The 24,479-nt window shown below is 40.0% G+C and overlaps 1 long non-coding RNA gene across 3 annotated transcripts; it reads right to left on the bottom strand.

Moving 5' to 3' along the window:
* Nucleotides 1–244: 244 nt before the first annotated feature.
* Nucleotides 245–23,372, bottom strand: LOC121067992. Of its 3 annotated transcripts, XR_005818546.1 has the most exons (12): nt 23,159–23,372; nt 21,486–21,645; nt 19,721–19,844; nt 19,200–19,299; nt 17,524–17,684; nt 15,269–15,348; nt 14,063–14,189; nt 12,748–12,870; nt 10,894–11,116; nt 4,339–4,410; nt 2,174–3,369; nt 245–401 (listed from the first exon to the last, which is right to left on the bottom strand). It is a non-coding gene; the product is annotated as an uncharacterized LOC121067992 (long non-coding RNA). The 3 variants fall into 3 exon arrangements; XR_005818548.1 differs by lacking the exons at nt 15,269–15,348; nt 17,524–17,684; nt 21,486–21,645 and adding an exon at nt 18,861–18,908 and having other exon boundaries at nt 246–401; nt 23,159–23,360; XR_005818547.1 differs by lacking the exons at nt 15,269–15,348; nt 17,524–17,684; nt 21,486–21,645 and having other exon boundaries at nt 248–401; nt 23,159–23,360.
* Nucleotides 23,373–24,479: the final 1,107 nt, after the last annotated feature.

Raw genomic sequence — 24,479 nt, 5'->3', positions numbered from 1 at the left:
GGTCGCGCGGCCGGTGAAGGCGTGCCCTGAACCCCTCAAGATGGCCCTAGCTACTGCGGCCCGGGCACCCCGCGGTTGAAGCCGGCGAAGCGGCGGTCCCGGCCCTCCCGGCGGCAGGGGAGGTGCAGCCGCCTCGCCCCAGCCTTTGGCTGCCATTTTGGCACAGTACCTCCAAACGTAGGCGGTGTAACTGCAGCCGCCTGCTTCCTCTACCTACTGCCTGCAAGGATAAATAAATAAATAAGCTGATTTTTCAGTTTCCAGTCACAGTAACTCACATAGAAAACTGTCCACCTCTCCAAAGCTAGTTGAAGCAGTCATTTCTGGTGTCACCTGGCCGTCACAGGTGCTGAGAACATGCCCTTCTTACCCAATCCTTAGTCTTCAGAAAGCTCTGTAGTCTAGTAGAATGGTTAGAAAATAACTAGTTAGATGAAAAACGAGTATACATACCATGCTAATTTATTATATAGATGATATGAGAAAAAGAACATAATAAGCATATGCACAACAGACCCAAGCTAACTCTCTAGCGAAGATGTCTGTCATTCCCAAAGGAGACCTCCTTGCAAGGTAAAGCATTTAAACTTCAGATGTACTGACTGACTATAGAGCCTCTCAATAGAAATTGATTTAAATCAAAAGCATAGTTGAAGGAAAATAGCCTAGGGAATGGTAAAAATGCAGTAAATTTCCTTCCAAACTCCATTCTGATAAAAAAATATTTGCAGTGAAGTCTGCAATGAAGAAGCTCCTCTACGGCACTGAAGCTACTGTCTTCACAACAAATCCTCAGCCATTGACAGTGTTACTGATGTTTCAGTTTGTTAAGAGGTACCATAAAACTGCAAATCAAATCTCAAAGTCTCAAAAAAAACAAGGTCAACCTGGTCTGCTTCAATCTGCAGTGGGAACAGCACAATGTGATAGAAAAGAAAAACACATTAAGAACTTTTAGCTTGATAGCTTGCAGGAAGATGAATTTAAATATTTTATATTCAAACTATATATCACCTAACTTCTCCTTTCTCATAGCATTAGCTGGCTACAATAACCTTTAACAAACTAATTCACTCATGTTCACTAGGTCATGACTGAGAGAAGTCACAACTACTGAGTTTAAGGCTTATTCCAAATACCAATCCCTGAAAAGCTAAAAATGCCTTAAAACCTATTAAAAACAAATTTATAATTGTCTGAGCAATTTTTTTTATACTAACATGCATGCAAATTCCTACCAGCTTTCATTTATTTTGCTAGAAATGCCAGATAAGCAGAGTGAATATAATTATGATTTGATCTGGACACAGTTTTGTTCTCCATCTTATGTTTTCTGTTTACATCATCATCTTGGTGACAAAGACTTTTATATAATTTGGTTGCTAACCTCTTAGGGTTGAGGGAAGTCAAACTTTTCTTGCTGGACCTCAGTTTAGGGGAAAAAAATAGAGGAATTTTCTTCTGAGGCCTTAGGGCATAAGAACTCAAAAGTTATTAATTTAATACTTAACATACCGCTCAAGTAACCCTTCAATTAGTTTTTTGTTGTCTTACAAGGTCCAAACAAGGTAATTTCTTGCCTATGTTCATGAAACTTCCTGTTACCTTACGAGTCAGTGACCATAGAACTCACCAGCTTAACCCATGGCTATTTTACTTCCCAGTATCTTCATGAGCAGTGCTATCAATCTTCTTTTTCCACCCTGAAATAAATTTTTCCTCCATTCATCTTGCAGAAATATGGTAATTATTATCCATTCTGAGACAGCTCAAGCTAATTAGGTCTTTCACAATACTATTCCCACCTTCCCTTCACCAGAAAAACATAGGAACTCTGTAAAACTTTACAGGTATTGTGAAATTTTGGGAGTACAGAAAAAAATTCCTCCATTATCCCTTAATTTTTCCCCTATCCCTCAGGCCCCAGAAGACGGGATATTTTGCTATTCCTCCCCAACCTTGTGTCCCCTCCCTAGGGCCTAGACTCCCCACATGTGGAAGTTCCAACCTAAGACCTTGTGCTTTGGGGACTGAGAGCACACTGCTAACAGGGAACACCTACTTTCCAGACCCCTCTGTTACATCTTTCACAGAGAGACTATGTAAGTAGCAGCATCACAAATCTGGGCAGGAAGCCAATGGAACAAAGCTAAGCATCTATTCATATTGTTACCTGTTTACTTTGACATCACATATGTTTAGAATCACAACACCACTGATCCCTTCCACTCATGGCAGAGAAGCACGCAAGCCACATAGCAGTCCCATTCTCCCTTAAATGAGCTTCGGCCACAGATAGCCCTGTTTTGATGTGGTTTAAGGTAAGTTATTTGAAATGGAGACTGTGCTATAGCGTACTTACAGACATACTTACAAAGAGATGTCACAGGGAACAGCCCTTATGTAACAAGGCTTTTCCATTACGAACTTCACCTATCTTCTCTCAATTCTGATTTTTCTTTCACCACAGTGGAATACACAGCAAGGGTCAACAGCCAAGCTTTTCTCACAGGCTGTTGCTATGGCTCTTCTCAGTCTGAAGTGCAGTCTGTATAAATTCCTGTTACGCCAGACTGAGTAAAGCCTAAGTCAACTCCCCAAGGGATACCAGTCTACAGATTTTCCTCAAGACAAACAGCATGAAGCAAAATAAGCAACTGAAAATGACAAGGGACTCAAAAGTAAGGTGACAGATTTCAAGGCAATGCTCTCTTCTTTTCATGACCACTCTTTATCCTGACTGCAGTACAAAGCATTTGAAGGTTGTTGCAATGATAAGGTAATACAGACAGACACAGTGGTCCTGTCACTCTCAGACATACTATGTGTGTTTCAGATCCAGTTATCTTTATTGGTTTGCCTATAGTGATCCCTGTGAAGGCAAAAGAAAAGCAGTCACTGAGCATGCACATATGTTGCCACTGGAACAAATACGTAAGGGCACAAGTTACCTGTCTTAGAATGCCCGCAGTATCAAATGCTGTGCATAGCACTTCACAACCAAAATTTGATCTAAGCCTTCCCCCTTAAAAAAAACAACGTATTATGCCATTTAAGTAACTAAAGAGTGTTCTCCTGGGAGTCCAAACACTGCATGTATTAGCATCTCCTTAAAAGTGTCCCTATGAGGCCTTGCTTTTAGTTAATCCTCCTTGAACTTGGGGACAGCCTTTGAAATTTGTGTCTTCATGATGCAACTGGTTAGAGTAGACAGACAATTTCAGAGAGCTTCTGAAGAGGTTATTCTTCTAAAACGAAGATCCTCTGTTTCATGCTGTCCTTGTGCATCTGATTCAAGTAGTGTTCAGTTTTTCAGTTCATTTTTTTGGATAGCTAACCTATTCATTTTCCTTCTCTTTTCCACACAACCTGTAAGAAAAGCAGATGGCACTGTCAGCACACAGGGTACCTAGTGGTCAATGATAAAATAAAGACTAAGTTTTAGAATTAAATTATGATACTTAAGTATGAAATCCATTTCCATTCATGATTGATGGCTTTTTTTTAAAAGGAAATTTCATACTCACATTTGTGTTTATTACTAACTCTTCAAGATATCTTGCTATAAAAATGGCACAGGAATTATATTGATTTTTTATTTGTTTAGGTAAAAGGAATATTTGTTTCAGGCCTTTCCCACTTCGACAAGATCTTCTAACACTATGAAAACGCTCAGTGCACCTTAAAAGACTATTTTGATTTTATTACAAGGAAATTTTGCACACTGGGAAGAGATGTTTTAAACAAGCTTAGATAGTGACCAATTAAATGCAATCCGCTTCTTTAAAAAACAACATCCAGTCTCAAAATGCTTGAAGCCATTGAAGGAAGTTTAAAAATGAGACCAAAAATATGAACCTAAAGCCAGTTCTTAAGCCATCGTAAGAACAAGTTCCAGTATCAGGCCAGATTATCTGATCTTCAGGGCTTTCTGCAAAATTAATCTTTATTGAAGCTTTTGGAAGCTTTTAAAGAACATCCCTTCCATTTGGTTTACTCTTACCAAAAGCACAAAGCAGAATAGAAACTCTTCACAAAGTATCAACATGCAATTTTAGCCATGTATTTGACATGTAAAAATAAGTGTTCTTATTAAGTTATAAAATTAAGTTTATTCTCAGGAATAAGATGTATTAAATTAGTCCACCTCTTAAAGGTCATTCAGAGATGATCTGAATGCACAACACCCACCTGCTCTGTGATTGTGGAGTCTGTCACGTCATTCCCACCTCACCCTGCTGATGGCTATTAAACCACCCTCTTCAGCCTGTTTAAACTGAGAAACCCACAAGACTGAAAATATAACAAACCAAACTGGTTAATCTCAGTCTGATTTACCTGAATCTGAACAGGTAGAACGGTAATCTTCTGCATCTGTGTCTAATCCACTGTTTTTCATTGCTCAAGTTCCTGTAATTTTAAGGGAAAAAAAATACTCGATGTCCAAGAACATGACCCAAATACTAGTATTGTGAGAGACACTAGAGAAAGTAATGACTTGCTGCAGTTTCCACAGGATTCTACTATTTCCCTTCCAGTTTGGTTAAAACTACAGCTGTAGCAACCACACACCACTGTTCATATGAAACTGAAACGCCGTTTATGCTGCAACTGCAGCTGTCATCATCTTTGTTTAGTTAGTAAAATGTAATCAAGTTATTTTTAAATTTGCTATCAACGTGTTTTCTTGCTAGGCTGCGTTTTCTTCTTGTCCCCAGATTGGCTATTATGTTGAGATTATATGTTAAAAAACAGGACAAAGCCAGCAACTGGTAGTTTTCTATATTTTGCAGATGTAAGAACTAAATAGACACAGAGCATCTGGACTTCACAGTTCTGGCAGATGCTGTCTGTGGTTTGCACATTTGGTGCCTTATCCTGAAACTTTAATGGAGTCTCAGCAACAATCACTTCCTCCTCTCCCTGCCTCTAGACAGGAGATGCAATCAGATCCCAGTCACCTTCTTTAGGGTCTTTACAAAGAACAGATCAAGATTTCATTAATTTCATTATTGATCATTAAGGTTCCCTACTCAGTGCTGAGGAACAGAACTCAGAATGTAGCGCTCTGCTATTTGTGACAAATATTATGAATGAAAAATCTGTATTTTTTTAAACAAGCCACATACACACAGATGACAAGGACATTCCACTTGCAGATTTACTACCTATATTACTAAAGAGGCCCATAAACACGATCATCTCCCCCCCACCCTTAAGAAAAAAAAGCATTTCCCCATGTTACTGTTCAGAAACAGCTGTCCTCTAGTTCTCTCAAGCTAGATGCTGCTCCTTCAAAAATATATGGAGAGAACACTGAACAGCTGGACACAAGAGACTGTAGGACTGATAAGCATTTTGTCCTCCCTATCCCTTCAACAATGTCATGTTATTCAATCCCTTCCACCATCTCCACTGTGCCATCTTCTGCAGTATGCTGCAATAACTATTAGATCAAGGCAAACGGGATTATAAAATATAAACAATCGATTCCTTAAACACCTTGGGGAAGGGAATAAATGTTTAACCTGTATCAGTTCTATAATCCAGTTCAGATAAATCGGATGCAAAAGCAGTTTCATCATCCCAACCAAGAGATGATCTTAAATGCCTGATCTTAAAATGCCACTGGTGGGCTGCCTTACTCAATTTCTTACATGCCTATTGGGTGAAGAGAGGGATGCTTCTCCTCCGAGTATTTCCAGTGAAGTTGAATCTGTTTTGAGGCCAGAAAAGGAGATTAGTTTAAGAGATTCACCCAATCCCATAAATCAACTCTTTAGAGAACCTTTACACTCCAAGATTTTCTACTCTTTTAGCTTGCTAACTTCCCTTCATTCTCCAAAAGCTTGGTTTGTCAAGATACACTTTCTTAGTTAGTGAACCTGTACATTTTTATTGCAGTTCATTTTATTCTCACCCTGACCTCGTAACTTGATTATACGGACCAAGTTCTTTTCACAACTATTCAGTGCAGTACTCCAAATCCTACTAGCTTCAGAAATCTTCCAAAATAGTTGAAAACCTCGTGGCTACTACTGTAAGAGTTGTACGTTTAAAAGGACAATTAAGCATGTTGTAAAGCTAGGACTAAATCCTGCTTCTTGTATGCATTTCTATCGAAGCCTGTAGGAGTTAGCGTGGAAGTAAAATGAAAATATTGTTTGTGTAATAGTTTTAACACTACGCAATGCTTAAAACCAAACCAAAACACAAATGCTCTCAAATGCAGCCAAGGTAACCAGCAATGAAATAGAGAAATGCTTTTTTTTCCCCCTGTGCCTAGGGATGTAAAATCACAAGAGGTCAAGTCTATTGATATTTTGTTTTAAATTTATCAAAGCTTGCTGTTAGATCTGTGGATTTTCTCTGGGAAAAGAAAAAAGTTAATCTAACCTGACACTTAATAGCTGTTTGTAACTATGGCTAAACCAAGTTGTCATAGCTTGAAATTCAAGAGAAAAATCACTCCCTTGTGTTGTGTACGCTGTCTCTAGGTGACCACTAAGTGCAGAGCTCTCCTTTCAAACATTCAAAGGCAGGGAAGGCCACAAAAAAGAGAGACATACAGGCTCTAACTGCAGTTTGTACAGGAGTACTAGTTCTGCAAGGAATTTTTTTTTAACTCATTATGACAAGGGGTGTTCTACTTATCTACTGGACAACAGTACCAAAACTGGCATCTGGTGTGGAAACATCACGACTGAACACACGAATGCAGTTTACATATACACTGTATACATCTCCACTGAACTGTAAGGATCCCCAGGTCTCAATGGAGCAGGCCAAACATGACCCAGAAGATCCTCCCCATCCCCAACATTTCATGTTGTGAAACCCATGTTAATAATCTATAGGTGGAGCTGTGCTTCACTCTAAACCTGTGGAAGCACTGAAGAACATAAGGAGATTTCTTTAAATCAAAAGGATAATCTGTCTTATCTCCCTGAGGGAAAGATGTTTCATTACGACACATCTGGAAGTATCTAGTTCAGTTCCAGCAGAGATCAGGAACTGTCTTAAACAGAAAAGTCCAAGTACAACTTGGAAAGGTTGACAAGGGATGAAACAAGAAGCTGACCATAGGTTCAATGGGAAAAAAAACACAAACATAAATCCGAGGACAAATATGAGGTCCCTGGTAAGGACATGTTCTGTTACATTAAAAAACACTTTTCCAATATCAAACATTATAGAACAGCCCTGAACCAGAGAGAGCTGGTCAAATGGCTGTAATCTCATAGTAGTTTGGTTTTGGAAGCAAAACTGGCAGAAAGGGGGCCTGTCCCATCAGCTCCTTCAAAGCAAGAGAGTTCTCAAGAGCTTTTACAGCAGATTTGGCACAGTCTGCTAAGTTGTTCTGTAGGTGGGCACCGCGATCATCTATCAAATAAACACCACCCCTTCACAGAACAGGAACAATTTCACTTACTATACATCTGACCTTTCTGGCTGGACCAGCCACCCCTACCGTCTTGCAGACTCAGGAGGACTGCAGACCAATTACCCTCCTCCTGTATCAGGTGCTATAAGCTCTGGCATTTGGGGGAAGGTGCTGATTTATTGTTTTTGCATAGGAAGCGTACAAACTGTTCACACAGAGAATCAGCCTGAGAAATTCCCATGAATGCCTTTTTTAAAGGCTATCAGCCCACAGCCAGCTCAGTTCTCCCAGAAAACATTGTTTTCACAGTCTGTGTAGAGAAAAAACAGAAGGACAAAGAGACTCCCTTCTCTGAGAAATGAGGCAGTATTGCGGAAAGGCTGCTGTCACCTCAGTAACGCACCAGTCCACATCCTACCCCTAAGTTGCTAAATCAGTTACCCTAACAGTTGAACCTTCCAGATTTAGTGACTGATAGTGGTAGAACTCCAGCTTGTGACTCATGGTCACTAACAGGACAGCTGGAGAGGTTAAAGACATTTGACACAGGCATTTTGAGTCACCCTGCTCCCTAAAGCATAGAACCCGTGGGATTTTAATCAGACCTTAACCTTTGAAATGGCGATTTGAGATAACTCACATAAGCTTGGCAGTGCTATATTTATTGAGTACCACAAGGGTTTGAAGAAGAGGCTGCATTACAGAGGAAATGTGTATAAAAGGGAGTAAGACATGCTTTTACAAAAAAATGGTGGATTAACCAAACTTCAATATGGATATGCCAGAACAACATGTTATTCACAGATATTTAAGACTTACTTTCCCGAGCATTCTACCAAAGAAGATCTAAATCCATATAAAATACTCATTTGACCATTGAAGGGTTCTGACTAACACTTGCCATGGTGATCCAGATCCATTTAGAAGCATCACTGGTCCTGCCTATTTCTTCTTTCTTGATGGCATCTAGGTTTGTTAGTGATAAGGTAGTTTCTGCTCATCCTTGAGCAGCTGTTGATGAGAACAAAATGCCCATTTACAAGTTTAAAGCTGTCTATACTGACAAATGCAGCACAGAATTCTAATTGTAAAACCTTTTCTACCCTGGGAAAAACGCTGCCTTGGAAAATGCAGAGATTAACTACAAAAGTATTGCTACAGCGAAGATTATAGGTGTATGCTGGTGTACTATTTAGACAGTAATCTGGAACTGGTAAAGACTACAGAGATATCACTATGAGCCAATTGTTTACACAAGATTTTTTTTAATTATATGTATAAGTAAGTGTTGTTTGCCAAGTTAACAACAGTATTATTAAATGAAGCATGCCACATACTGACAACAGAAAAGCTTTTTTTCTAAGAAATAAATTGTTGCTGCATATATGAATGAAGGATCAGTTAGGTACAAGTATCTACACCACAGACTCTAGAGGTCATCTGTTCTGCACCCCCTCCCCAGCTTTACTCAAGCAGGGCCACCAGGAGGAGGTTGCCCAGGATCATGTCCTGCCAACTTCTGAAGACTTCCAAAGGATGGAGGCTCCACAACCTCTCTGGACAGCCTGTGCCAGTGCTCTGTCACTCACGCAGCAAAGAAGTGCTTCCTGATGTTCAGCTGGAACCTCGTGTGTTCCAGTTTGTGCCAGTTGCCTCTTGTCCTGGCACTGGGCACCACTGAAAATAGCATGGCTCTGTCCTCTTTCCACCCTCCCTTGAGGTATTTATAGACATTGGTAAGTTCCTCCCTGAGCCTCCCCTTCTCCAGGCTGAACAGTCCCAGCTCTCACAGCCTCTTCTCATAGGAGAGGTGATCCAGGCCCTTCATTATCTTGGTGGCCCTACACTGGACTCTATCCATTATGTCCACATCTCTCATGGACTGGGGGGCCCAGATCTGGACACAATTCTCCAGGTGTGGCTTCACCAATGATGAATATAGACAGAACTAGATACCTCTGCATTTGTTAATATTTTTAGATTAGTAACCACTGAGGTAAAGCAAGAAAAAGGTCACAGCCTCTGCTGCTTCCTGAACACAGACTGCTTTATTCCACCACCTCCCGAAATAATAGCTTCACTTTGGACTAGGATTATATGATGAAATTCACCTACCTCTCAGAATATAGACACATTTCAGCTAGTAAGTTAAAACAGGCATACATCATGTTTTAGGCTCCGTCATTTCACAGTGACTTGTAAAAACAAAACAAAACACAAACTCAGATTCTCCCTAAATTGGAGAGGACTTCTTTTGCACTACCTGCAATCTCAAAAAATCTTTTGATATTTTCTCTCCACAAAACATTAGGCCATACTACAGTAAAAAAAAAAACAATAATCAGATTTGCTCTTAGAAATGCTTTCAATGTATACAACAAATGCTCACTTTAGCTTAAAAGCTTCCATTAAGATTTTAGCTAAAAACTGGAAGTTACTTGATTTTGGGCTAAAAACACCACAAAATTTGTTTGATTTTTATTGCTAATGACTTAACACATCAGTATCGTAGCATCATCATTCTACGTACTCCTGAAAACATTTATAGGCAGATGGACTGCAAGGAATGTGAACAAGGAAAACCAGCTCATGCTGTAGGGAGGAACGCATAGTTCTGGCAAACTAAAAATAAAAAGAAAGCATTAACACACCATATGCTGTACAACAGCTAATAGTATTATTTAGAAATATTCCAATAAAAGAAAGCTAACAATGGCAGAAGTTCAGACCTACTAAAAAAAGGGGACTTAAGTCAGCCACCTCTGACAGTCCTATTCATCACCATAAAAACTCGTGTTTGTTTATAGCTAACAATTTAGCTTCTTTCATTTTACACAAACCTTAGGATAACATATACGTAGTTAAAGAGTTTTCCTTGTGACCAAAGTTACTAGCCATGCCAGAAGACAGTTGAAATACCACTGGTAAAACAAATTTTGGCTTGTACACAGACCACGACTTAAGACTGACTTGTCTTGCACCACAATAGTATCTTCCTATTCAGTAAGTTCTGTTTTAACCTCTGTGCATCTGCATAGTAGTGTTAATACATTCTCTTTCAAGCAGTGTGAGAAAAGCAGCCAAAGAAAGGGAGCTCTTCAAGTATTTTCTTGTAAGTGAAATCCTATCACAAAAAGTAATTTCAACTCAGGTAATGCTCATGTAACTTCGACATTTTAGAAACTACAAACAACATTGGTGTAAGAGAACAGCCTGCGTGCACACAGTGAATATTCAAACAATTTTTTTCATGCTTTCAAACTGAAGATAGCAATCACAACTGGATTATTTCTTAGAATGTGTCAATTAACAATCTGACCAGGGAGAAGGCTAAAGTAACTTAGAGGAAGTAAATCTTTTTGGCAAAAGAAAACACTTCGAACTGCCACAGAGTAGACAGTAACACAGCACTGGGTGAAGGACTCATTTAATGACACCACACCCTTGGGCAAATCTTAACCTGTTCTAATTTTCACTTCCAGTTTATGAAATGGTGGTAGCTTCCATACCTGCAGCAGAGATTTTACAATCACGTAATTGCTCACAGTCTGAAATCTTCAGGACTAACAGCAAACTTCTCAGTCTCAGCCTCGCTGAAGTGCTCACTCATTATTAGGGTAACCAGCTCCAGTTACAGAAGTACATATGTGAAGGTAAGAACTACGTTTTCCACAGTTTTTCCCTGTTGGTGTCAAAACAAAGAGTTTAGACTTCTCCTTTGTAGCAAAGTAGCTGAAGCACAGAATAAAAACAGGACATATTTGCTCAACAGCTCTCACTCCAGCCCAACAGAAAACAGGGAAGAAAATGCAATGGATTTAATCCATACTAAAAAGCTTCAGTAAATCACCATTCTGCAGCTTAGCCTGTGAGGTGACCCGACATCAGCAAATACATTCTTAAGGATGTTTTCATTTGTGACTTATATTGTGGAAAGGTAAATTTAAAACAGAAAGACCTGTGGTTTAGATCGGTTAAATTTTACCTGACAGGTCTCAAATTCTAATGGACTGTTTGGAAATTGATTCAAAGCAGCAAATGACGACTGTGTGGCTGTTTTTGTTCCAGAAGATAAATTTCATAAGCATCTCAAACGGAAGTTTCAGAGTCCACAAAGTACGTTCATTCTGGTACACCCATATGCTATACACTACTTAAATTCCCCTTTAAAAACATAGCTAGCCATGAAATACTTTTTCCTAATGCAACAGAGGAGCTGCACTAAGAATTAGCATTTTCCCTCTAGCCAGAAAAGGTGCTGAAACAGGAAGAACATTTCCACCTCAGACTAACACTGAACCCAAGCTCTGAAGCCTTTGCTTTTACACATGGCAGAACTCCATTCACATTCAAAAGCAAAAAGTAAAATGTGTCTCTCACTGTTTGTACTGGGTTTATGTGGCAAAGTTTTGGTAGCAGGGTGGGGGCTGTAGGGGTGTCCTCTGTGAGCAGAACCCAGCAGCTGCCCCATGTCAGATCAGAGCCAGCTCCACCTGATGATCAGAGTCAGCTCCAGGGTGGATGGTAGGGCAAATGCATTTTTAGTTTGCTTTAACTCTCACTGCTCTAGTCTGCTAGTGATAGGCAATAAATTACATTCATCTCCCTTATGCTAGTTCTGTTTAGCCTGTGACAGTAACTGGTGAGTGATCTCCCTGTCCTTATCTTAACCTTTGAGCTTCTTCCCTCCCCCCCCCCCCCAAACATTTTCTTCCCCCTTCCTTCTGAGAAGGGAAGTGTCAGGCAGGAATGGTGCTGAGCCACCTACCACCTCACTTCTCAGCTCCTAACTTACCAAACAAAAAGAACACCCTGGTCCATAAGGAAGAAGTCTCCATAGAAAAAAAAGGGATGCCTTTTCTCATCCTTATTCCCCTCAAAAAGGAGCACTGTTTCCCAGCCCTCTCATGTATCCCTTTTTCCTAGAAGCTCTATTTGTTTTCTTATCTCAAGAGCAGAGTAGGCCACACAGGGAAGGGCATGGATGCCCTTCTCTTTGACACTTTTTCAAGACTTCTCATCCCTGTTTTACCACATTCAAACACACAGATTATCTACTTAACCCTTCTGAACACATACTCCTACCCACATGTTTTTTAGTTCAAAAACAGCTACTACAAACTAGTTATGACCATGAGCTAGAACATGCTGAACCAACTGCCATGAACCAGAACAACTTCAGTCAAGAGAGAAAGCAAACAGGTAAAAATGAAGGATATTAGTTTAATTTGCTTGCAGCAAAGGTGTCTTGTTACAGATACCAACAATGCTCAACTCCCACAGATCATCAGTCTTTCCTTGCTTAGACAGATCTAAGAGTTCTGGTACTGTTCTCCCCATAAAGTTGAACCCACTGTTCTTACTCTTCAGCAATCCTTTCCCATGTCTGAAATGGGTCTGCTCAAAGTCTTCGATGATCAAGGTCCCTGCCTCCAGTTTCATGTTTGTTTCTGCTTCCTGTCCCACCACAGTGATTATTTCAAAGTCTGGAAAACAAAACACAAAGCAACTCCGCAACTTGTTCAATATTTGATTTATTACACAAGAAATATCCAAGTTATTTTCAGTTATTCAAATAATGTGAGGAGGAGACTGCTACAGGCACAATCAGGGAAATAAGGATACTTAATGGCAATAAGGAATAAGCTCTAACATGCCCTTGCTTCTACGTTGTTAACATGACAACATAATGGATGGATCTGTAGTTTGCTTGCTCTCAATGTAAATATTACACAGTACATGAGGATTTTGTACTTCAGTCATTGATAAAAACTTGTCGGTCAACATCAAAAACAATTAGCATTAATAGGAACAGGCCTCCAAATACTATATTTTCAGACTGAGAAATTCAATACATGGGATTTATGAGAATTCCAATTCAAAAGAAAATATATTTTGACTTTTTGATTATAATCACTACAATTAAATCATTTTTTGTCCTCAACTGTTTAGCAATGGTATGGGTATGTTTGTGTGCAAACTATCAACAGCTTGAGCAGAAGACAATAGCTTAATTTCTGTCACTGAAAGGAATGTGGTCCTCTGATGACTAGAGCTACAAGGCTACCAAGTTATTTTTCTACTCCTATACCAAGGCACACTATTCTTCTATAGCCCCTCAGAAACTCCTTTCATCAGCCTTTCACTGAAAGCTCCGAACTCCATTTCCATCAATACTTTTTAATTGTACTATGAGTTTTCAATATATAAAACTATACAAATTAATCCGGAAAACAGATCTAACAGTTTAAAATTCAGTAAACAACTGAATGATTCCAGGTAGCAATCCCAAGAACATCAAAATCAAGTTTTCCTTTAAGTATACTCTATCCTTGCTTGCTAAATTACTGCCCCATGCAACTATTACGCAAAAGATTAAACTCAAGTTATGCAGCATTCTTCCTCAATATGTCAGATGAAGCATTAAATAGTAGCATTAAATACTTAATGTAACTTCGTATTTCAGGAAGTGAATATTCTCCAAAGAACTCTAAAAAAAGCTAACTCCACAATCTCTACGTGTTGACATCACTGTGCTAATAGTGTAGTGTGACTACTAAAATATTTTTCTAGTACTTCGAAGTTCTTTGTCTCAAGAAATGCCATTTCAATGCTGAATGATTATAGCCATAAAATAGTCCAGATCAGAATGGACCTCGAATGATCATTTAGACCAACCTTTCAGGCTAAATGGGAACTTAGATGATATTATCCTGCACCCTGTCCAGTCTTGTCTTGAAAGCCTCTGGTGATGGGGATTCTATCACATCCCTGGGGAAGTCACTCCTCTGATTGATTGTTCTCACTGTAAAAAATAAAAATAAAAATTGTTTCTTGTGATATTAACTTGAATGCTTAAAAATAAACAGATTTCTTAGGAACATCAACTAAAAGTGACCATATGTACATAGTAACAGTTACTGTCAAACATGACAATTTGAGCATGCCATGAACACATTTTTTTTCAGTTTATTTGACCCAGAAAAATACAACAGAACATGACAGATACGATACATGTAATCGATTATTATTTTTAAATTTTAAGAATACCTCAAAACTGCAACTTGGTACTATGCACAACAGGGCAAGAGCACTCTTACGGTGAAAGTCCCAGAAGTTATGACAGACTTGTCAGCTGCATACATTCCTTGCTGTTTGTATATAAGATTGACATCTCACATTGGTAATAAGAAAAACAAACACACTAGGAGTTTCATTATCTACAGCAGTACTGTTTTAAGACCATGACAAGTGGTGATGATTACCAAGGTAAAAACTAGTGAGAATGAGAGCTCAAGGGAAAATGAAAAATCTAAGCGCATAGAGAAAGAGTCCCCTTGGGAAGTGCTGAGCAGTACCAACTAATTAACTACTGTGCTCATTATCATGCTACATAACATCTTACATAAGCTATGATTTCAAGTGTAGACTGATTGCAGCTCCAACCAAGACAGAGTATGTGCTGAACTACACCAGTTGCTCTAGAGAAGAGCTATGAGTAAAAGTTAATGGTTTACCCTGGCTCACTGCAAGTAGCTCTTGAGCATACTGTTGACTGCAGTCTCTCTCCTAGGCTATCTGGGGCCTAGGAGATCATTGAAAGCAACTACAATGCTAGCTTTTCTCACAAGTCAGGTAACAAAGCATTGCAAGGAGTGACATAAGTCTTAATATTCAAAAATAAGAGAAATATCAGCTTTAGAAGAACCACAGCTACTTAACTTGTAGCAACTTCATTTTTCTACTGATCAATTGATATTTTGGCTTACTAACATCCGCCTTTACCTTCTGATGGTAAAAAAACACCATTGAACTACAGCACATGCACACAAGAAGAGATCAGCATCTACCCATCTTTGTATTAAAAGAAAAAATAATAGCAACCTCCTTTTCCTTTGAGTGCAAGGATTTTCACAGCAGAACTCCTAATTTTATTATCTTCTTCCCTTTCTTGGTACACATACCTAGAGTTCATTAGAGAGTATATGTTATTTACTTGCATTGGCAGAATTTTAAGTTTATAGCTATCATACTCATTTCATTCATTTTATTTATATTTCCCCTCTGTGATACCCATTTTGCCCAAACCCAAATAGTTAGTTCAGGGGACTGGTCCAAACTAAAAATAAAACATCAGATGTTTAAAGATTAAAAAAAGCATATTCCAGTACTGGTGAACAACATTCTCTTGATTAGAAGTGAAAATAGAAGTAACAGGAGTTTCTGCTCCCAGAGAGACCTTATAGAGGCCTTACAGTGCCTAAAGGGGGCCTACAGGAAAGCTGGGGAGGGACTCTTTGTCAGGGAGTGTAGGGATAGGACACGGGGGAATGGCTTTAAACTAAAAGAGGTGAGATTTAGATTAGATATTAGGAAGAAATTCTTCACTCAGAGGGTGGTAAGGCCTTGGCATAGGTTGCTCAGAGAAGCTGTGGATGCCCCATCCCTGGAGGTGTTCAAGGCCAGGCTGGATGGGGTTTTGGGCAACCTGGTCTGGTGGGAGGTGTCCCTGCCCATGGCAAGGGGTTGGAACTGGGTGGTCTTTAAGGTCCCTTCCATCCTAAACTATTGTGTGCATCCATGATCCTTCCTATATCTCATTTCACAATCAAGACCAGCAACATGCCAGAGTTATTGTCAGTAATTATAGAACAAAAATCTCAGAAATTATATAACAAAATCTCAGAACCCTGATGTGGCACCAACTGTGTTAAATTCTTCTTTCATAAGATTAAAGATGTTCTAGCTTTCAAAAACAAAAATTACCTTGAAAACGTTACTAAGCAGAAGAAGAGTAAGAGTACTGATGTCCAGTGAAGGTAAGAATAATCTACCAAGTCTGACCAGAATGTATTTTTGATGTATCATAAGAAGTGATACATAAGTAATACAGAACAACAATTTGAAGGCCACAGCTAAAGGAATTTAAAATACTCTCCCCAATCTTCTATTAGTCACTTTAGTAACTTCAGTAATATTGCAAGCATACAGAAATCTGACTATTTCTTCAGACAATCATTAGAACACTTGGGTAATGCTTGTATCTTTTGTTAGGAAACAGTAAGTGCACAAAGCTTGGGAGAATCTACACATTTTGGGACACTATGGCTATGTTTTCTGTTCTTAAAAGCAGCAGCATTTTTCTCAGCCATTTCTCACTAATTAGATCACAGTCAATATAAAAATCAAGTTACGTACTGGAAAGCCATTAGCCATTACATCGCCAGCACAAAACTTTCTATTGCTAATGGAACAGATGTACTGTAGGGAATAACAGTACAAAAACCATCATGGCAAACACCCATGGCAAACAAGCCCTGCTGGCTTCAACTTCTTGATCGTTTTAGCTGCCTAGACAGATATCATATTGATACAAGATGCACACACTCATTTATGGGAAGAGCAAAGACATTAAGGGTATAAGCAAGGAATTTCATACAAGAATTGATATTCTCATTCATTTAAGCCAGAATATTTCTTATAAGACCATACAGTTCACAACTGCAAGCTGATACCAGTGTCAAAGAAGTTGGTCATAATCACACCATTTTAAATTAAAGTTTTCCTCTAGCATTGCTCAGCAGCTCCAGTTAATCACTGCCTCAGACCTGCTGATGCCTCATTTGCTTCTGTTCAGTATCAAGAACTTCCTTCCAAAGTTTTTTTTTCCCCCTGACAGCTTAAAAGGTAATATTTCAGTAGCTCTTAGAACAGCCCAACGTTGACAGAAAAAAGTGTTTTGTAAGTAATACTGAGGTCCTCAAAATGATAATTTAAAACTTCACTTCTGAGGAAAATATATTTTTCTTCATGAAGCAGAAAACATCTAGAGAGACAGAACACCGAAAGCTAAGGGATCATTATTGACACATCTTAACACCGTACCAGTTAAGCTGCTCTTAGTTACATATCTCAAGCAGGAAATACATCCTGCATAAAATAGCCATCATGAACAAGTTTCTAGTATCCCTCACTTAGTAAACGAAGGGCAACAATAAAGGTGATCCCATGAAGCATTCTGCTGCTTGTGAACACAAGTAAGTTAAAGCAAAGCAAAACAAGTGTGACAAGTATACTGATAAATTATACATGCTTATACATAAAGCATGAGTGACCTTTAGGCTCCCAGAGTTACTAACCTGGGTCTCATTTATTAAAACATCCACCAAAGCGATGATGAAACATAGCAGAGGTATTCCAAAGTGAGAGTCCCCATTTCAATGCAGTCAAATTGACTTAATGAAAAGATCACATTGATTAAAGTAGACTTCATCGCATCTTGAATATAAAAACCCTAGAACTGAAAAAAGTGCAAATGACAAACAAGAGGAAGGGAACTGCAAACAGTACACACAATAACAGGTTGGTCAGCTTTGATTACAGTTGCCATGTTGTTGCAGCCTTGTACCACTAGGACTGTGAGTCAGGCAATGTTTCTATGGAGATGTAATACCTTTTATTAGACTAACTGATATAGCTGGAAAAAAGACCTGATGTGCATCTAGGCACATAAGCTCTTGAGGTCACTGTGTGACCTAAAGCTTGCCTGGCACCCTATCCCATTATAAGCCAGTCTAATAAAAGAAGATTACCTCCCTCCACAGACCTTGTCTAATACATATTATTATACCATGTGCAGTCTCTGGAAAGAGATGATAGTGAAGACCAGGGCTCTGGTTTAGTAAGAGTCACGTACAGTGAACACTTTTCATCATAATACCCAATCTCTCAAAACAGTTGCAGTGCTTCCTCAAAATATCACAAGCAGCAGAAAAGCTATGCCAAACAAGCAAAAAGTCCTCTCATATAGTGCAACAATACTTTCAGGGAGTTACCTAGATCCAAGAAACAGTATACTACCTGCTTGTTTAAAGTCTGCAATACAGTGCCAAGGAAAAGTGTGGCAGGAAGAAATTCAATCCATGAGAACAGGGAAAACAAAACAAAAATAAAATTATCACAGTAGTGTTCATTAAAAGAGGTTCCTGTATTACAAGAGCTGTGTTTCGCTTAGGGACAAAGAGCCAACATAAATGAATTAGCAGTCCATTCTGAGAAGATGAAAAGGGATGATACTTCACTTGGAGAAAGAGAGATTATGCAAGTTCAGAGTAGTCATCTTGTCAGCAACCTGAGTTAAATTAGCTTTAAAGGTTATCTCTTCGAGGAATTACTCAAATGCCCTGAAAGTCTCAGTGAGGTACTTTTTTTTTTTTAAAAAAAAAGAAAACACAACCCAAAACATTGTCTCCTTGGCTTTCACTATCAAGACCCCTCTCAGAAAAGCCTCAAGTCATACTAGAACATGTTAGGCATTTTAAGTTTCCCAGATTTTTTACAATAAAGGTTTTAAGCCTCTGCTTAAGTCACATTCTTACAATACAAGTGCACATCAGACAGCTTTCCAACAAGCATTAAGCACTTCAGGCATGCTACACTGCAGCCATCTAAAAAAAACGAAGTCTAAGATACTTACTCCAGATTCGGAATGTGAAGTACATCCAAGAGAGAAATTTATCCTGTCCTAGAAAAATGTGACTAGATTTAATAAATCCAACTTTCAGAGTAGCATTCCTCAATTTAGCAGATAGATTATTTCTTCAGTTGTCTATCCTGTCAGAGAGTTGTTTCCAGGAAATAGAAGAGCATGGCAAACTACAAAAATCTCCCAGCTGGACACTAATATAGCAGATACATGACCGTAAGTAGTATACAAAGAACACTTCACTTCTTTACCATGAGAGAGACAGAGCACTGGCACAGATTGCCTAGCAAGGCTGTGGAGTCTCCTTCTCTGGAGATATTCAAAACCCACCTGGATGCCATCCTGTGCAATGTGCTCTAGGTGACCCTGCTCAGTATGGGGGTGTGGACTACATGATCTTCAGAGGTCCCTTCCAATCCATTTTGTGATTCTGTGAACACAGAGGCAATTATTACTAATGTGGTGAGTACTGGGATCCCAAAGACATCGTTTGGGAATGTGGTTCAACACTTTAAAAAGTGACAATGCTTTATGTAACATGGATGCAGTGGAACAACATAGGGAATGCAATATGCAGCAGGTGGTTCCTACCACATTTTGTTATCAGATAAATCCAACCTCATTGAGCAGGCCCCTGAAGCAATGGACAGATGTATGGTTTAATTACAGAACAATTTTCCATAATCAAAAGTAAAACTGGAATTTACTAACTGTACCTAAACAAGCAAAGGTTTTGACTGTTAGAGATGGTGGTACAGGAAACAAAACAAGAAACCTCCTACCACAAACTAAGAGGAAAAAAAGACACTCAGTGTCTTGACACATAACAGCTTTAGAAGGATTCAGCATACCTTTTTAATGATTCAAGTGCAGAGTCCACTACATCCCGTCTTCCTTGCACTGGATGAAGAACTGCTAACACCTTGTCAATCTTCTATGGATCAATGTTACATTTTCTATACAAGGTAAAGGCACCTAAAACGAGCAAAATAGAACACTGAATAAAAGCAGTGAGAATTAGAAAGAGAATTAGAAAGAAAACTAAGTCCTTTCACTTAGCATCCTCCTCACATTCTCAAAAGGTTCATTAAAAGGAGAGAAGCATATATAGGAAAAAAGAAAATGAGGTTGAACAACCAGAACAATCCCCCACACTACTAAAACATTAACTGGGACAAAAGTCTTAAATTCCAAAATGAGAATGTTGTTTATACAACTCTTTAGACACAGATGTTAGATTTACAAGAATTGTCGGTATTTCAGGATCACGTGCAACTATGTCTTTTGAGGCAGTACGATATATGCTTTTTTAGTTAAAAATGTCAAAAGACATGATATTGTATTAAGCTGTTCTTGTACTACATTGCAAATACTTAGGAACACAGAAGCTGCGAAACAATGTTTGCAACCAGAATAACTTAACAGTAACAGTACTAAATAGTGCTCTCAATCAATAAATACTAGTAGACGCTGTCAGTCTTGGTCTGTTCTATGAACTTATACAAAGAGTGTAGGGAGCTTAAGAAATGGAAGATTTATCTTTTAAACTTAATCACTAATGAAACCAGGAGTCATGATGAATGTACTTTAAGAGCAAATCAAGTCCATAAAACCTACCAGTTAAGGCTTCTGTATGTACTTCAGTACAAAAATCTTGACTTAACTGAGTTACAAACCTTCACAGAAATATTTATTGCAATCGGTATTTAAAAAAAACAAACAACTGTTCTCTGTTTTTAAGCACATTCTTACAGCAGAATATTTAATTCAAGAAAGATAACTCAACCAAAGAGTGCTTGTTAACCCAGATCTCTTCCCTGACCCCACTTCCCTGCACAGGCCGCACACCCTGGGAGGCAGTGCAGGGGCAGGAAAATAGACATCAATTCAGCTCACCTGCCTGCTTCTCAGCTCATCAACAGCAACTGCTGCAGGCCAGTGTGCTCTCAGGCACTCATACTGCCACTAGGAGGAGCCAAGCAGGTTAGGAGACAGGCTTTAGCAGCAGGTTAAGAGACAAAGCTTAAACTGATCCTCATCACAAACAGAAAAGTAAGAGGAAAGTTAACTCTGGTCCCTGAAGGTCATTTAGGGGAGACACTGTTCTTCAAGAAAAGAAAAAAACTAAAGGAAAACCATCAAAAAACAACAATTCACACATGAAAGAGAAAGAGGGAGCGAATGAAAAAAGATTCAGATAGATGTCAATACAACAAGGACATTGTAGGCAAGTTCACCATGTTCTCTTTAAAGAGAGGATTCACATTTATCCAGTGTATCTGTTATGGATCACAATGTTCAATACTTGTCATATTAGCTGCATATTTACATGCTGCACTGAGACTACCACACCACCACATCAGACAAGAGCTTGTAAACACCACTAATTCGTAACAGACATCTTATTTAAAAGACACATTGAGGAACACAAATACATTTCAGTTATAGAATAAGCCACAAAAATAACATTTTAAAAACTTAAAAATTTTTAATGACTTTCAGGATTTCACAACCCTAGCATTTTAGTAATGAATGACAAATTGTTTTTCACAACTTTTTTGGAATTGAAATGTCTGGTTTCACTTGATTTAATTGAACACTTGATATTATTCAAACCTGCACAATATTTTTGCCATCATGTGCTGTGGTTTCTGGAATCAGACGAACTCTACAGAAGCATTCAGTGAAGTGTTCTTTGGTCAGAAAAGACTCCATCGTGGGGAAAAGGAGGAACAGCGAAGGACTTAACTCCTTCCCCCAACTAGCACACAAAATCCTATAAAGACAAATAGGAAAGGATGTTGATAATTAAAGAACAAGGGCTAAAGTTAGCCAGCCTGACTTGCTAGTTCAGTGGAAATCCTGAAAGTTACCAAACAAAATAAAAGCCACACAGTCAAACTATATAAACCAAGATCCTCTCCTCACTCTGTCTCAGAGATATCCAAATAATACCTGTCAGTATGATTCTTTTTTTTTTCCCCTAAATAGAAGAATCAAGTCTCAAACCACAATGTCTAAAGCATGAAAAAAAAAAGCCTCATGAGCAGCCAGCAAGCTCCTTGGAGTATAAGCAGCAAGTCCTCTGTGTGAAGTCTTGCTCAGTGAGCCCTAAATTCAGTATTATCCTGAAATAATAATGCATATACACCCAATGTAATGCATTTAATTAACAAAACAGTGATAAGCCACTGTGAGATCTATTTATTGATATATTTGATATATTGATATATTTGTCACATTCCCACCAGGTGTAGACTAATGAGCTGCTCTCGGCCACAGCTGTCAGCTGATTACTTAACAGCCTGACCATAAGGCTGTAAGTCACAGGCTTCAAGTAAATAAGACTCTTGCATACTCCCCTGAATGATGCAGTCCTTCCCAAATCTGGGAACCTTCCCAAATGGGGGAACCTCAGCTGAGGCTGCCCATTCTATCACGCTGCTCAAGTCCCATGAGCTGCAGGAACTGTGCCTGACAAGCGTACAATGCCTCTTTGGCTCTCAAGGGACCTAAGCCTCACGCTTAACGGATCAAACAGAACCCATTTTTCTTGGCAAGGCTTCTTACAAGGAACTTCTCTGCCACTTCCTACTCTTCCTCTGTCCCTTTACTTTGCCAAAATTCCTCCCCCAACCTCCAGTTCCCCTTATCTACTCATCTGGGCTACAGTCAAGGTGTGCTGCACCTGACTCAAAGGTGCTCTGATGCTGGAGACCTGATCAGGGGGCTTGCCATGACCACCCAATTGAGTACTGCCTCTAGCAATGCCTAAGAGGCTGAATTGTTCCCTGGGGTGCTACAAGTAACCTGTGCCTCCCTCCTCCACCAGGACCCCCCATTTTACAAGATTTGGAGGATCCCATCCCTTTCCAGGTGACCTCAGAGTGAAAACACACATTACGAAGACTTCATGAAGGCACAGGACCATTACACATCAGCTGTGATCCACAAATGCCAGCAGAACTGATAAGCCATAACAGTTCTCCATACTGCTGGCCAAACGTGGCATTTGTAGTTAAACTGGCATCTCACCCACAGGTGAACAGCAGCTCTATGCCTCTACAGAAACTGATAGCCTAGAAGGCGGCTTGTTTCTGTATCGGATTTATATAACGATATATGGAAGAACAGTAGTCATTTCTTTCTTTTAATGCTCTTTTAAGAGCAGAGTAAGCTCACAGAGAGCTGACAGCATACATCATTCCCAAGGGGGTTTCTGAGAGGCTTTGCCAGAACCCCCAGACCTCTGCTAGGGACACGGGGCCACAGTGGGTGTGTTTTATTACCTGAAGGCAGCCGTTACCAGCACCGCACCGCGGTACCCTCGCACAGCCTTCTCCCAAAGCAGCTCTTCCTTGGTTTGGAAACACACGTTCCGGCTCCGACCGCCGGCAGGCCGGCCGCTCGGGGGCACGCACACCCCCCCTCCGAAGCCCGGCCGCCTGCACGACCCTTGCCAAGGGCGGGCCGCCGCCATCTCCCCCCCTCTCCGCCCCGCGCACACGGGCTGAGCCGGAAGGCGGGGCGTGGCAGACATCTTGGGCTGGGGCGGAAGTCCCCGACACCGGCCTCCTCCTGCATGCCCGAGGGAAGGTCTTGCCCTTAACCAAGATGGTGGAAGGGGCCATGTCTTGGCCTCCCTGCGTGGGTATTAGCCCTTCGCTGCATGCCCCCAGCTGCATGCAATTGCTCAAATATCCTCAGTATCCCATTTCTTTAAAGAATCCCCTACTATTTTGCTCCCACTGGCCATTTACTTTAAATTGATACTGTGTTTTTCCTGTGTGTCTCTTGTGATCATGGCCTCACAGCCTTACCATGCTTACTAAGCTTCTTCTTAGCCCATGCTCTATTTTCTGCCTGTCTACACACACAACCTGCATGGCTCTTGCCACCCTAGCATCTCAGCGACCATAAACATCCCTGCAATTGCTGTGGTAAATAACACAGGGAAATCCACTGCAGGACGTAGACAGTGTTTCCCCATGCATATTCTGCTGTAGGCTGCACCCCAGCCTTGACTGATGAAGGGACACACAAATGTGGGGTGACCTGAGGCACATGAACATATTGAGGGAGTCCTCAGCCAGCCAGGCACACTGGGAGAAGGTCTCCACCACCCACCCACTGGGACACACATTGCTGATGAGGCCAGTGGGGCTTCTGATGAGCCTCAGCCTCCAGTGCTCAGGGCACTGTGTATGCTAGGAGAGGTGTGGGGAAATGCATTGTCTTTCCTTCATCTTGTGCTGTGCCCAGCAGTGGACAAATGGGCTCGGTGCTGTCACCTTTCCACATCCTGCCATGTGGTGACACTAATAGTCACCTGTTAAGGCTGTGTTTAGAATTAAACATTGGTGAGTAATGGTGTCATAACCTCTGTGCTAAGAAAAGGACTACCCAATCGACCCAGTGAGAAAACTGTATATGCTGAATGACACCATTTTCATAAATTTAAACATTTCCACATGGCAGAATAAGTCACCTGCATGCAGCAATCAGGACTTAAAATCCTTAAGCTTTATCTAGAAATAGGGATGCACCCTGTTGTCTATATACAGAGCTGAGCCAGCAGATGCGGTAGTGATGATAGTGATGGTGAAGGAG

The sequence above is a fragment of the Cygnus olor genome, chromosome 3 (assembly GCF_009769625.2).
Source record: "Cygnus olor isolate bCygOlo1 chromosome 3, bCygOlo1.pri.v2, whole genome shotgun sequence".
NCBI lineage: Eukaryota > Metazoa > Chordata > Aves > Anseriformes > Anatidae > Cygnus > Cygnus olor.
Note: the sequence above shows the minus strand (reverse complement) of the source record. Positions and strands in the feature narration are given on the sequence as shown.